Source organism: Corythoichthys intestinalis, chromosome 7 (assembly GCF_030265065.1).
Source record: "Corythoichthys intestinalis isolate RoL2023-P3 chromosome 7, ASM3026506v1, whole genome shotgun sequence".
Classification (NCBI taxonomy): Eukaryota; Metazoa; Chordata; class Actinopteri; order Syngnathiformes; family Syngnathidae; genus Corythoichthys; species Corythoichthys intestinalis.
Window position 1 is genome coordinate 31,572,221 of NC_080401.1, and position 12,444 is coordinate 31,584,664.

Sequence of the window (12,444 nt, forward strand, 5' to 3'; positions counted from 1 at the left end):
TTGAGGTTTAACCATGTTGACAATTACAGGCCTCTCTAATATTTTCAAGTGGGAGAACTTGCACAGTTAGTGGTTGACTAAATACTTATTTGCCCCACTGTATGTTTTAGTTTTAAAAAATGATAACTTAAAGGAAAAGACAAAACCTTTATCACTTGCATCCCAGCAGAAAGAATCATGATTAATGATAATTAATTGAAAAAAATACAGAATTGTTTTTTCCTGATCCCTAATAATGGAGAAAAAAACGTAAATAAAAGCCGGTATTAAAAGGAAGTGGCTGCCCGACATTGGGGCGGCCATTCATCAATACAGTACTATTTTAGCCAATCAAATTTGAGTATGCCAATGCCAAATTACCCACCCTCTCTTATTAAATGTCATTAATAACCATTATCACATGCCCATGTATGCGTGCCTATTTGTGTGTATGTGCAGAGGTGGACTCAGGCCATCGGTCAAGGTTGACAGGTACTGTATGTGATACATGAGGCTAGAGTTGCTTCAGTTACAAGAAAATATTTTACAAAAAAGTTACAAATCACGGCGCTCCTGCTTCTTGTCCATTCAGTAACGAGTTAAACTAAGAGCACTAATGTGTATGTATATATATGGGTTGGACAAAATAATGGAAACACCTAACATTTTGGCATCATAATCATTGAACATAATTGTTAAAGAATGCCACGAGGAACATTCTAATGAAGTTGAGCATCTCATAAGGGCGGCACATTCCCCAGACCTCAACATTATTGAGCAATTGTGGTCAGTTTTAGAGATTCAATTAAGACATCAATTTCCACCTCCATCGTTTCTAAAAGAGTTAGAGGGTTTTCTACGTGAAGAATGGCTTAGAATTGCTTTGGAAACAATTCACAAGTTGTATGAAACAATACCACGTATAATTGAGGCTGTAATTGCTGCAAAAGGCGGACCTACACATTATTAAATTAGGTTTTGGTGAGTTTTTGAGGTGTTCCCATTATTTTGTCCAAACCCTGTATGTGTATATATACACACTCACACAAGGTGTGCTGCCCAGGACAGAAATGCAAGGCCCATTGTTTGGTTTCACATCACCCCCTGTGTATGTGTGTGGGTATAACTGATGTCACACAATGGCAGTGTCCATCCTCTTTTTGTTTAATTAAGCATTATTTTTATCCATTATCATAGGTCCAAGAAACTCCAAATTTGCATACTTCAATAGTTTGAGCAATTGCCTTTTATATGAATGGCATTTTTTCTAGGTGTTGTCTTGTGCTTTAACCGTCAAGTAAAACTTTTCAGTGATTGCAAAAGCACAAGAATCTGGTCAGGATTTGCAGCTATTTTAGGAATGCTCTGTAGCTTAGCAGGGGTTGTTTTAAGATCATGCTAAATAACAAGCAGGTTCCATTCATACTGCTCTAAGAACAGATGCTCGTGTTTACCTTTCTTGGAAGTGCCAGCTGATGGGAAGTTTGCTTGTGAATGAACTAGCAGGATATGTGTGGTTACATGTTGGTGTCTGTGCGTTCTCATGTTGAACTCCTGCTGATGGTAACCTAGAAGTTCTGATTCACCAGAATGAGGTTCTCACCTCGGTTAAATGTCGCCTTTCCTGTCTTTTGATCAGAGACTTGATCAACCGAGACCTGGACCGTCGGACTAAGCTTTTACGACGTGAGGAGGTCAAAGGTAAGTCCTTCTAAATTGGCACATCAATGCAGTAACTTGACTTGACTAAACCCCTGATCTTGAAGGAATGAGCTATTTGAAATGTGTTCAAGTATATAGCTTGCATGTGCAGCTGTGTTGTTGCTAGTTGTTGCATGAAACAATGGAGTAAGGCTTCCACAAACAATTATTTTGGTTGTAGACTCACCAGTTCGCCATCAGTCGACTAATTGGCTCATGCTGTATGTACAGTGGGGCAAATAAGTATTTAGTCAACCACTAATTGTGCAAGTTCTCCCATTTGAAAATATTAGAGAGGCCTGTAATTGTCAACATGGGTAAAACTCAACCATAAGAGACAGAATGTGGAAAAAAACAACAGAAAATCACACTGTTTGGTTTTAAAGAACCTATTTGCAAATCATTGTGGAAAATAAGTATTTGATCAATACCAAAAGTTCATCTCAATACTTTGTTATGTATCCTTTGTTGGCAATAACGGAGGCCAAACGTTTTCTGTAACTCTTCTCAAGCTTTTCACACACTGTTGCTGGTATTTTGGCCCATTCCTCCATGCAGATCTCCTCTAGAGCAGTGATGGTTTGGGGCTGTCGTTGGGCAACACAGACTTTCAACTCCCTCCACAGATTTTCTATGGGGTTGAGATCTGGAGACTGGCTGGGCAACTCCAGGACCTTGAAATGCTTCTTACGAAGCCACTCCTTTGTTGCCCTGGCTGTGTGTTTGGGATCATTGTCATGCTGAAAGACCCAGCCACATCTCATCTTCAATGCCCTTGCTGATGGAAGGAGATTTTCACTCAAAATCTCTCGATACATGGCCCCATTCATTCTTTCTTTTACACAGATCAGTCGTCCTGGTCCCTTTGCAGAAAAACAGCCCCAAAGCATGATATTTCCACCCCCATGCTTCACAGTGGGTATGGTGTTCTTCGGATGCAATTCAGTATTCTTTCTCCTCCAAACACGAGAACCTGTGTTTCTACCAAAAAGTTCTATTTTGGTTTCATCTGAGCATAACAGTCTTCCAGTCCTCTTCTGGATCATCCAAATGCTCTCTAGCGAACCGCAGACGGGCCTGGACGTGTACTGGCTTCAGCAGGGGGACACGCCTGGCAGTGCAGGATTTGAGTCCCAGGCGACGCATTGTGTTACCGATAGTAGCCTTTGTTACTGTGGTCCCAGCTCTCTGTAGGTCATTCTCTAGGTCCCCCCGTGTGGTTCTGTGATTTTTGCTCACCGTTCTTGTTATCATTTTGACGCCACGGGGTGAGATCTTGCATGGAGCCCCAGATTGAGAGAGATTATCAGTGGTCTTGTATGTCTTCCATTTTCTAATAATTGCTCCCACAGTTGATTTCTTTACACCAAGCGTTTTACCTATTGCAGATTCTGTCTTCCCAACCTGGTGCAGGTCTACAATTTTGTCTCTGGTGTCCTTCGACAGCTCTTTGGTCTTGGCCATAGTGGAGTTTGGAGTGTGACTGACTGAGATTGTGGACAGGTGTCTTTTATACCGATTATGAGTTAAAACAGGCGCCATTAATACAGGTAACGAGTGGAGCCTTGTTAGACCTCGTTAGAAGAAGTTAGACCTCTTTAACAGACAGAAATCTTGCTTGTTTGTAGGTGACCAAATACTTATTTTCCACTCTAATTTGGAAATAAATTCTTTAAAAATCAAACAATGTGATTTTCCTTTTTTTTCTCCACATTCTGTCTCTCATGGTTGAGGTTTACCCATGTTGACATTTACAGGCCTCTCTAATCTTTTCAAGTAGGAGAACTTGCACAATTGGTGGTTGACTAAATGCTTATTTGCCCCACTGTAGCTTGCATGTGCGGCTGTGTTATTTCTATTTGTTGCATGAAACAATGGAGTAGGGCTTCCACAAACAATTATTTTGGTTTTAGACTCACCAGTTCGCCATCAGTCGACTAATTGGCTCATGCTGTATGTAAATCATGCTATTCAATGTTATTTTACTGTTGATTTAACACTTCAGCTGTAAATGTGTTTTGGAACCTAAAAGTATGTGCTGAAAAATGCTGGACAATGAACACAATATAACTATGTAACTGTTTCATTATTTTCAAAAGCTAAGCGCATATTTGCAAATATCTGAACTTGGTGAATTAAAAAGATAACAACGTAACCCTAACTTTACACCCACAATTTCATTGAACACTACAGAAATCAGAAAATATTTATATTTGAGAGCCTCAAAGAAGAGAAATTGGGCAAATTTTAAGTTAAAAAAAAAAAAAAATCAATTACTGAAATTTTCGGACTGTAAGGCCATGTCTACACCTAGCAGGTTTTTTTTTTTTTTAAACCGAGGATCCTGCCCAGTTACGTCAGGAAAAAATATTACGTCAGCACCAGCTTCCACAGCTATCCGCATTCATTCATTATTTAAGTACATTCGTAACAATGCGCAAAAAATAGTCCATAATGCCACCATCCTTCGCATGTGTTCTTCAGTATGAAGTGCTGCACGAGTCTGTAAATAAATGGAAGCAATTTACTCCAAGTGTAAACATTGGTCATATTTGTGACGTAGGGACAAAGTTTGTTGCAGTCGGTGATGTTTCCACAGTTAAATCTTTGGTTACCAGTGTCCACATGATGGCGCCACAAACGCAGAATTCGCACATCTTCACTATGGGCCGAGTTTTTAACAACCCTCGTTTAGATGTGCGTGTGGATCATAGGCCAAACCGTAGAAAAAGTTCTTTTTGCCAAATACCTTGCTACGTGTAGACATGGCCAAGACTCTACTTTTTTCTCCACTGTGACCCTTCCGTTTTATAGTCCAGTGTGGCTAATTTATAGATTTTCACGGGATAAAGAGTTGCTTGTCTTTTGGTATAACTATCTATTAATACAATGTGGAGACCTCCAGCTTGTCCATTTTGGCTAATACTATGTACAGTATGAACAAATATAGGGTAGTTTTCTTTTAAAATCCCATACTTATAGTCCAAAATTATTATTTGATGAATTTTAAACTGATTAGTTTGCGATCAATCGTGGCAGGCTATTGGAGACTCAATCACATTTCCTGATGATGAGATATTTTTATCATATTCAACATGCTCTGAAAATATTTACAATGAGCTGTGTTTATTTAGAGCCGGAATATTTAACAACTTTCCATAATGGATAAACATTAAATTTACTTGAACTGAGACATGTCATAATTTGATGCTGTTAGATTATTGTGATTTTGTGTACCATTGACAATGTCTGTAATGTCGACATAATATGATATCAAAAGGTGGATAAAGTCGACCTGAAGTACCAAATACAGAGCCCACTACTGTATTTACTGCTAAAATATGCTAATGGTGATATTAATGAGAAAAATCTCACCTGGACACAACTTGTGTCTCACTGTCTGTGGTGACAAGCAAGTCTTTATGGAAAAGTTAAGCATTGGCTCATACCCACAGTGATTTTCCACGGGTACTCTCATACCACTAGTCTTTACTTATAGCCCAAATGACCCACTTGGCACCAGTACAAACCCCCTGGCCAGGTTTCTTTCCCAGCAGAGACACAAGGCCATGGTGGTGCGGGTGCCTGCCAATCACCATTACTACCACTACCACCACTGCTGCTCCTGTGGGCCTTGTAGACATTCCTGTCTGTTGGCTGGAAAAGGAAAAGATGACATAAATAACCCCTATGTTCTGTCAGGCCTGCAGATAAGTGTAATGTTGGGTTTGAAACCTGTCTTTGATATCCAGCATAGGTTAAGTTTAGTAGTTTTAATAATTTCTACTATAGTAAGATTCGGGTGCATTTTTTGCACTCGTCTGTTGGGTCAATCTTCTTTCTTTTTTCTGTTGGAAACACACAAGGAATTCAAATATCTGTTTAACTCACCCAGGAACATAAAAAGATCAACACATACGGGAGGAGGAAAGGGTAAAAAAAACTGATGAATTGCCATGAGGCGCCCTGATTCCTTAGATGAGAAAGGGAAAACAAAAGGGTGGAAATGGGGAAAATAAATCTCACCGTGTTCCAATAGCCAGCATTTTTCCACCTTCTGTGGAAGTATCAAAGCCACATCTAACTTGTAGTATAAGAGTATTCATCACTGCTAGAACCAGGGCATGACAATTTTTTCCCCACAATGATTTGTTGATAGAAATAGGATCCCTCAGACTTTCCCTCGTTCTGTTATTGGTGAACAAGTAGAATCATTTATGTGAGTGTCTCACAGATGTTTGCAAATTGAGGTAGTATGTAACAAAGACAAAATATGATGGATTATGTTCCACAAATTTTGGTGTCAAAAGTTCAAAAGATCCCTCAAAACATTATTCCAGAAATGTTCCTGCTTCTGAGATTTTACTGTCGCACAATTGCTAATCTATCTGTTTTTTCCCTGTTCTTGAAATGGTGCTGACATTTTACAACCCAATCACCTCTGGTCATTTTGGGAAACAATCAGGTTACATCAGCGCAACTTTCTGAGAGATCACATGAGATTTCTGCCTCGGTGGACTTTTTTCGGGAACAAAATCTTTAAGACGCTCAGTTACTCACCCTTTATTCTTCCCAAGTATAAAAAAAAAAAAAAAAAAAAAAAAAAAAACAACTAAGGGTCACTGTTGCCAAATAAGCAATTCGAAGGTAAATGTATATTGTACATAGAAAAAAATGAGCTGCAAATGTGGGATTTTGACAATGTCTTGTACTACATTTTCCATGTAAAACGCAGCAGAAGATATACCAGAAGTGGGAATTTTAGTGCACCTCACGATTCAGTTGCGATTACGATTCAGAGGCAACAGTTCAATTCTTGATCCACAACCCCATAAGCCCGCCTTTTACTGCTTTCAATGTTTCGCACATTAGTTCCAGTACAAAAATCCCCTCGGGCTGCTATTCCAGTATCAAGCAAGTCTATGTATCAAGTTAACAATTCAAAACTGGAAATAAAATGCTCAAGTCCTCATTGTGTGTCAGCAGAATAACTTGTAGCATTTTGCAGAAATCTATTAATACTACTTTAATACAAATGGCTCAAAAAAGTGCTTTTCTGCTTTTCAAATTGCGTAAACATGAAGATGTAAACACTCAGGAACAAATAATTGAAAAAAATAATAATTTTTGCATCCAAACCTCAACAATTTGCAGGACAGGTCAAGTGTGTTTAGCAATAAAATCCAGATTAAATTATTTTTTTATATTAGTATAACAAAACTTAAAATTGCTATAAAATTCTCGAATTTTACACTGATACACAAAAATCACCAATTGCGGAGATAATCACCAATATTTTCAGGATCAATAGCAATATTTAACATATGAGTTTTTGCCCAAAATTGCAACTTAAATTTTTTTCAACAGCTAATAAATCACTCAATTTTCACATCAGAAACTTAATACTTGAGGAAAACATGCAGAATCAATTATAAATAATTTATAAATAGATTATTCGTGAATTCTGTATGCAATCAGAACTTATTATAGCACAGAATATCCCTTCATTGTCATTATACAGTTGTATAGTTAGTTATATAGTTGTTGTAAATGAGGCTAGCGGCCACCTGACGTAAACAGCGCTTTTCTGGTGAAGATTCTTCTGAATAAATGCTTAAATCCCCGAATTCTTCATAGATATGGACGTAAAACAGTCTCGATTCTTGGTTAAAAGCAAAGAAACCGTGCAGTTAGCGTTTATTTTACGCAAATACTGTATGTCAAAGGGCAATGCTACTCTGTTAGTGAATGAGGGGCCGCCTGACATGAGCAGGACTTTTCGGGTTAAATTCTTGTGAATAAATGTTTAAATCCCCGAATTCTTAATAGATATGGACGTAAAACACTCGATTCTTGGTTTTAAAAAAAACCAAAAACGTGTTTATTTCACGTAAATATGGCGAGCTATGATGCCAATGCAGTAGCGGCTGATTTCTCCCATTGATTTTTTTCACAACGTTTAAAAATGCATGCCTGATACGAGAAATATAATAGTTACCTGGAATTCTCGAACAAATCACTCCTGTGACAATCCTTTCTGTTTGTATGCGGTATAGCTTACGTACTCCTTCAAAAATCCAAGCTTAAATCCGGCTTGGACATGAGCGTGTGCTGTCTTCGAATGACTATTACTAAATGAAGCTCAGCCCCCTATGGTAAGGCGCAAAGAATAAAGAAGTGTCAGGTCAATAGAGTTTTGAAGTCTATGTTTCAAAATTCATCGAAATCTCCTATTTTCTAAAACAAGATTTTCTAGTCGAAATCGAAAATAATTCCATACGTCTGCTTTTAAATTTTTGGGAGCAGGTGTGATCTCACGGAGAATTTGGTTAGTTAGGTCAGGCTCAGCCATGCTTGTTGCTGTTTTGTATCTAGAAAGCGTGAGTTGTAGATATTAGGGATGGGCGGATCGATATCAAAATATCGATATTTCGATCCAGCGCGTTAAATTTTAGGTATCGATCCCCAAGCAAAAGTATCGATATCTGGAATTAATATATTACATTTTCTTTGTCAATTTTGGGGTATATTTTTGTGCACACCTTTTTTACTACTTTTCCCTTTCGCATTCTACACGCACGTAAGCAGTTCACACACATAAGCAGTGCACCGGCGTGTGCTCCCGCCCCCATTCATGTCCCTATCCTGTGTCGAACAGCATGCTTTTCCTCCGCCCCTCCACGCCTGATTTCTTACTTAACCTTATTATTTCTTATTCATTTATTATTATTTCTTGTGAATTTATGTTTCATATTTTTATTTTTTTCATGAAATGTTTTTCCATATTTTTTTTATGTTACAAACAATTAAATGCTTGATTTCTCATGTTTTGTTGCTACTTATTTTTATTTTGTTAAAGGTCTGTTTCAATTATTTCAAGATCTGTTTTTTAAAATGTATTTATTTATTTTTATTTATTTTTTTATTTCAAAATCTGTTTGAAAATTGTGTTAGTAAAATAAAATTCAAAAACGGCAAGTGACTATTGATTATTGGATTTGTTTTTAGTGATCTACCATTTGAGGGCGGTAACATGCTACTATTAATTCGTTCTTTAATTAGATAAAAAATATTTAATTTAGGTAGATTAAAATTTGATCAAATACAACGTGTAGCAGAGAAATGTTCTGTGCATATGAATTTAAGGGTCACTGTTAAAGAATGAGACTGACTAATCAGAGTTTGTTGTTGATGGATTGGTTTGTGAGTTTGAGGGAAACTGCTTTGCTCGTTATTAAAAGCAGCAGTTTTCCATTGCAAAGCATATTTGACACAAAGAGACTTAATAGTTTTTGAGTGCTTGATGTAGGTGTACATTAGATATCATCAGAATGGCTGAGAACACTGCATATATATATATATATATATATATATATATATATATATATATATATATATATATATATATATATATATATATATATATATATATATAATAGGAACTTCCGGTATCGATATTGGATCGGGATCACAATATTTGGCCTTGGTATTACTTGGTATCGGATCGAATCCAAATTCACTGGTATCACCCATCTCTAGCAGATATTTAGTCTTGGCCCGTTCCCTATAGCGTCCGGAAGACCGCGCTGACTGTGTTTTAGTTCCGCTTTACTTGGCATATTTAAATAATTGGAATTTGGGTGTGAATCGTTCTCGAATCTTCCACGGCCAAATCGCGAATAATCTAAGAATCGGAAATTTCACACACCTTTAATGAATACCATTTAATATAATCACAATTTTCTTTTTTGTTACAGGGTTACAGCATTTCCACCACTCAATGTGGTAGAAGGGTTTAAGAATACCCAACCTGAGCTCCTTTTTCTTTTCATCCCTGCTGGAATCAGACATTGTTCACTCGTTTTTTATTTACTCTACAATAAGCTGCTGTCTGCCTTCTGACAGAGAAGACCTTTTTTTGAGTGATCACAAATGTTCCGGGCTCGGATGTCAGCAAATGACGCAGATGATGAAAATGGCAACAAGGGGTTGCTATGACACACGGGTTTACCTAACTGTGTGTCATGTGTAGTTGTCTTTGATAAAAGTACCTAATTGATGACTTATTTAACTGCGCAATTTTTTGATTACATGTCCAGAGGATATTTTAACTCATTAGCTGCCAGCCTGCTACTGATAACGGTAGATGCTTATTCCATTTGAAATGGGAAGGTTGGCAATGAATATGTTTTAGTGCCATTGACGTCAATACACCTATCATACATATTAATCGCAAGGGCTTCAACATTTCAGTGAGTAAATCATTACAACAACATACACAGCATATTATGAGATGATCTAATGGACGGAGCAATTTAAGCATCTTAACTCGTTGACTGTCATAGACAGTTGTAGATGAACCAGCCCTGCTCTAAAACTTTTTTTTTACATTGACAACTCAATAACTTCGGCAGTTTACTACTTAAAAACCTAAACTAAGGAAATAGATTAACAACCCTCCTAATGTTGCTTCTGCTATAATGTTATTTAATAAATTGGCTGGATTTGGGGGATGAAATTGAATCATGACCAAAACAGTCACCCAAACTGTAGTTTAAACCACTAACTATAAGTAACATTACTTACCTATCCATTAACATTCTAATCCTGCATGAGCTATCTGTAACTGCATCTGTAGCCAGGACGTTGCACACAAACAGCAACTAAAGCCACATGGCAGTGATGAGCACATAATCTCCTTGGTGAAAGTCTCCTAAAAACAGGAGCACATGCTTGTGATGGGCTAGCCCCTGACGACAACCATGAAAATCACTCTCAGGGAAGACTCGCGGTAACAGTGCTGGATTTAGGGTCTATTTTTACACAGCACGGTTGCTATGGCACACCGCCGTTCAGCGCCGTTGCCAGCTTCAGGCGTGGTGGGCGCGTCACTGGATAGCCACCTCGCAGTGAGTCAGATCCTCAGAGATTCGGTGGCCTACATCGGCATGTTCATATTTAAAAGACAGTAAATTCTTGCATTTTTGCAGTACTAAAATTCTGCTACATGTATTAGCAGATCTGCTGGCAGACCTCCCAATCAAAATGGATTAAGTCATTTGCTGTCAATGGGTGTTTTTGATATAAAGTTCATTGACTACCACAGCTCTGTTAAGACTATAAATATGCCTAGGCTAGCAGTTAATGAGTTGATGTGTTCCAGCCACCAACTGATATTCTCCTTCCACTTCAATGAAACCAATGTGAATTGATTGCAGCTAGATATGTATCTATAATTTTTGCTCACGTCTGAAGTCAGAAAAAAATGGCCTAGGAACAGATTATAATTATTTTAACATGTGGGGGCAGCCGAATGTCTTTCAGCCGTAATCTTGTCTAATAGCAAAATAGTGTTTCACTGCCAGCTTGTGGCATCGCTACGTGATTACCAACTTTTTCAACTGGGCGTACAGTAGATTACTCAGGAATTTTCACAATTTGCGGAAAGCATAAGTTTCTATGCCTCCATACCAAGGGATACACTAATTCACAGGTGTCCTACGGCCAGATATTGCATATAGAAAAAAAATCATGTGCATTGACTTCATTTTTCAAGCTCAAATGACAAAACCAGAGTTCCTACAGGTTTCATCAAGTGAAATTAATGACTTTTAAAGACATTTTTAAAACCTCTTAGAATGTAATTTAATGCCAATTCTAGAGCAATTTCACAGACAACCTGACTCACACAAAGAATCCGTAATTCCTAGAATTTCAGAAAAATTCTCAGGCACACTTTCTTGCAAGTGAAGTTGTTTAAAGGAACACTTTGCAACTTTTCAGTTTGGTCGATTTTAGCGATTCCGGTGGCGAAAAGCGGTAGTGTTTCCCTTGAGGAAGACTGCGTTTCCCATGAGGACCACCGCTGCGTTTCGCATGAGAACCAGCGTACACCTGAACAGTGTCCTAAAAACATAAATGAATTAAAAATCAATTTCCCGGTCGCCTGCAGATGGATTAAACAACATTTCTGTTTCCAGAGGCTGTGTGAAGGATGAATAGTAATAGTAATAAGGTAATGAATCTATGATGGTTAGCAACCGTGTGACTTAGTGTCGCCAATCCCCCCACCCCAGGGGTGGCCTCACACCAGCGAGTGAAAGCCGGGCCAGTGTTAATTCTGTATATCCTGGTAGCCTCTTTTTTTTTCCTCCTCCGACAAAACTTTTTGTCTCTTGTTGCTCTGCCATCTTTGCAACATTCGTGCGAAAGCGTTCGATCGACTTCCGTCTTTATAATGAATTGGGAAAGGGGGAAGTGATGTATGCTGTAAAACAGTCAGCACATTTGTATTTTTTTTTTTTTTTTTTTTGCATGGTTCCTGCCACCCTCCTTAAAGTTATTTAGTGCGTAAAGCAGTCAGCAAATTTGTAGTTTTTTTGTGTGTGTGACAGGGTTCCTGCCACCCTCCTCAAAGTTATTTAGTGCCGGTGAAAGTGAGACAGACCCCGTCAAGATATAAAAGAGGTGTCATTCAACTGGTTGTCAATCGACATATTATCACAAATGTTTTGAAAATATTTTATAAAGTTTGAAAATTTACCTCATGTTGCTTTAAGACCTGAACTGCAAGATAAATTTAATGCTTTTTAAGGACATTTGATAAATATTAGTACATTTAAGACTTGTAAAGACAGCAACCTTGAATATTGTATCCTGACTGTTTTAAAAAACATTAAGATATTGCTAGAATTTGTGCTACTTGGCTTCTGATTTCAGAACTTCAAAATGTTTTGCGTATGTACAGTAATAATATACAGTTGT

At 37.8% G+C, this 12,444-nt stretch overlaps 1 protein-coding gene across 2 annotated transcripts in view; it reads left to right on the top strand.

Annotated features, from left to right (window-relative positions):
• The window catches only part of clocka (clock circadian regulator a), a 54,437-nt gene that overhangs the window by 6,590 nt on the left and 35,403 nt on the right, over positions 1-12,444 (top strand). The window contains exon 2 of one of the 2 annotated variants that reach the window (XM_057840611.1): positions 1,619-1,680. The exons of the other annotated variant lie outside the window; for it this stretch is intronic. The gene's annotated coding sequence lies outside the window, so the exon portion shown is untranslated. The remainder of the gene's footprint in view (positions 1-1,618; positions 1,681-12,444) is intronic. 2 annotated transcript variants of the gene reach the window in all.